Source organism: Lutjanus erythropterus, chromosome 5, assembly GCF_056507025.1.
Source record: "Lutjanus erythropterus isolate fLutEry1 chromosome 5, fLutEry1.hap2, whole genome shotgun sequence".
Classification (NCBI taxonomy): domain Eukaryota; kingdom Metazoa; phylum Chordata; class Actinopteri; order Lutjaniformes; family Lutjanidae; genus Lutjanus; species Lutjanus erythropterus.
The window spans coordinates 5,689,027-5,692,313 of NC_139321.1; the positions used below are offsets into that span (position 1 = coordinate 5,689,027).

Consider the following 3,287-nt stretch of genomic DNA (forward strand, 5'->3'; position numbering starts at 1 on the left):
GGCTATCTGTTGCCCGTGGCTAAAGGTTAACCCCGGGACAACTAAAACCCTTTTCACCCAAGGTAACCTTAGCCCAGGGCTATACGACTCACACTGACACTCCTACTAGCCCTGGGTTAAATATTCATGGTACTAATGTTTACAATCTAGATTGACATGTGAGAACCAGCTCCGTTTCACACTGGTACCCAATCTATTCTTGACTACTGGGACTAAAAGAGAGAAGTTATTCATACCAACTCTCTAATTCCTTTCCTTTTGGCGAAAATTTCTGTAAATATATATGAAATATATGTCATTTATGAAATGTTGTTCCTTGCTTTAGTTTTTTTGGCAGAAAACATCCTTGTTCCAGACCAAAAAAATCAATTAAAAAATGTATCAAAAGTCTTCAAAATCTGAAACTGACAATTCCTACTGATAACATAGGTGAAAAAAAATCATTAGAATCTTTGTTTTATTTTTGTTGTTGTTGAGAGGTTTTGTCCCAACTTTTAAGACTGACTGATCTTATAGTCCCGTGTTACGTCAATTTTCGGGGCTGCTGTGGAGCGGGGCCAAGCGAGCCCTCGGCTAAAGTCGCTGTTAGCCCACTTTGGATTGTACCAGTGTGAAATCTCCTCTAGCCTGGGGATAAGACGGGTCTAAGAATGGTTTTAACCTTGGGATAAATGCAGTGTGAAAAATCCTGTAAACTGATATTATACACTAATATCATTTACACATTAATACTTATCTAAATTTGCCAACATTTGCTAACATTAGCCACCATAAGCTACAGCTCATACCACATGAAGTAAGGCTACAGCAGCAAATACTCCTGAGTGGACATTTCATTTCTTTTGAATTAAACTTTTAAATTTGTATGAGTGAGAATGAGTTCAAAATTAAGAGTCTTAACTTTACGTGGGTTATCAGCACCTCGAGGAAAGATGAAGCGGGTTTGGACATCTGACATAGAGGAAATGAAAACATATTTGGCGGTTGTGGTCTGAGAGGGACCTCTGTCATTTTGGAGGTAGACCACACCACCGGTCCCATATCTACTTGATGTATCGCTTGTTCCAAATATACGTCAGAAACTCTCAAACATCCTCAACAAGCACAAAACCCTCTCATTTCTCTTCAAACTCTCTGGTGTTCCCTTTGAAACAGCGGCGTCTGTCAACCAGCCTTGCACTTTTTATTTGTTAAACTGTGTCATAATGTGTGTAATAAGGGAATTGTGTGCAATGTCTTCTCATTTGACAGTTCATTAGCATTGTTTTGCATAATTTCACTGAATTCCCAGGCTCATGTGAGGAGATTCATGCTGTTGATTTAGTATTCAGTTGTATAATTGTCTCGTTCTTGTTCTCTCTGACTGCGAAAGCTTCTGTACAATTAAATATCCAGTGAATGAATTGTTTGGGACTCCCTGGAGCTTCCTCTTGGACCCCCCCAGGTGTCCCCCCCTCACGGACTCCCCGGACTCTTTGAGAACCACTTTACCGCGCCGTTCATGAAATGATGCTTCAGATGTGTTCCTGCAAAGTGTTTTTGTCTTTAGATGAATGTTTTTTTTGTTTTTTTTTCTCGAGCCCGACACAGATGCACAAGCTCGTCGCCGTCGGCATGCGTTGCCATGGCTACGCTGGTCTCACCTAGGGTTGCTGCACCCCGGGTGATCCCGAAAGGTAAATGGAGCTGAATGATCTTCGGAAGTCTGATTCTTTTCAACGCGCCAACACCTGGCGAGGGCACGGCGGCCATTTTGATGCTTTTTTTTTTCTCTTCCCCCTCCTGCTTGACTGACTGACTGACTGAACCCCCCCACCCTCCTCCTCCTCTTCTTCCTCCTCCCGCCCCTCCTCCCCCACCTCTTATCCCGGCAGGTGCCTGGCTGAATGGGACATCATCGCCATGGAGATTGAGGCGATGACACTCGCGCACACGCAAACACACACACACACACACACACGGAGTCACGGACTCGGAAATGAGACTGGCTTTCATGAGCGAGCGGCTGCACAGTCTGACTCGATGAAAAGTTGTCTCTCTAAAGGGAAGACAGCCGCGCGGATTGAGCTGTCACTTGAAGGGAACTCTGCTCTGCTCTTTCATCCCTCTGTGTGGAAACGGACGGATCTCTCCTTCTCTTTCACTCTGTCAAATGTAAACCTTTCCTTTGGGTAATTCCAGACTAAAGCCCGGGCTCGGGAGACAAGCAGGTGGAGATAAATGTACTCCATTTAAAGAACATTGACCGAGCCTGAATACCCCAACCTCCCCCTCCCCACGTCTCCCCCTGCTTCCTGTCTAAAGCATGTCAGTGTACAGTGCCAGAGTGAGGGAGGCGTATCATCACAGGGCTTTCCCCACTCGCTCCCATTTTAGTGTGTGATCCATCCTAACGCTCCTTTGGTCCTGTGCTTTCTGCCTGTCGGACTGTTGGTGAAACTTTCTTACACACCGGGCTCTCCTGCACACACGGATTAAAAAAAATAAAATAAATAAATAAATAGAAGTAAAAACTCCAGTCGATAGATGATTGGTGGTTGATTGGTTTTAAACTGTGTTGGTGAAAAACTATGTATCTCCGGGGGGCATATATGCGACCCCGCATGAAATATTTCTATTTCTGATCCATTCGTTGACATTTTGCCCTGCTGAATGTGCCCCCGAGGGGATCTGAAACACTCCATGCCTCTGCTGTGTTCACCTGTGAATAATAAAATAATAAATGTACAAGCTGACATTTCCTTACCTCGACTTCCAGTGTGTCTGTTCTTCTCTAATGACGTCTAATACTGTGTGCAGATTTACATAATCTTTTTGTTGCTGGTTCGGCTCTGTGCTGGATTTGAAGGTAACTGTGAAGTCAAAGTGTCACTTTTAGTTTAACCCTGTAACAGATACACCAAGAAACACCTTTCCAAAAAAATATTCATAGATTAAAATTGTGCTCTGGCTCCACATTTAGCAACTTTTCTTTTCTTTTTCTCAGATGACCCAATCAGGAGGTGGACGTGGAGGCATATTTGCCAACTTTGAGGCGTCAAAAATAGGGAATATGCTGCAACAAGGCTGCCGATCTTTCCATAATTTTCTTGATCAACCAATCAATTAACTGGTCCAAACATGGAGCACACGGACGCTTATTTTTATTCAAGTATTTCCTGTAACAACTGTTTCCAGTGTTAAGTAATCTTTCAATCATTTTGCTTGATTAATCGATTAACTGTTTGGTCTGTAAAATGTCAGAAAATGGTGAAAATGTCCATCATGGTTTCAAAGTCCTCGAATAT

The 3,287-nt window shown here is 43.2% G+C and overlaps 1 long non-coding RNA gene across 1 annotated transcript; it reads left to right on the forward strand.

Moving 5' to 3' along the window:
* The first annotated feature begins 280 nt into the window (after positions 1-280).
* LOC146326355 (uncharacterized) lies at positions 281-2,745 on the forward strand. The gene is made up of 2 exons (XR_014770600.1): positions 281-1,676; positions 1,875-2,745. It is a non-coding gene; the product is annotated as an uncharacterized LOC146326355 (long non-coding RNA).
* The last annotated feature ends 542 nt before the right edge of the window (positions 2,746-3,287 follow it).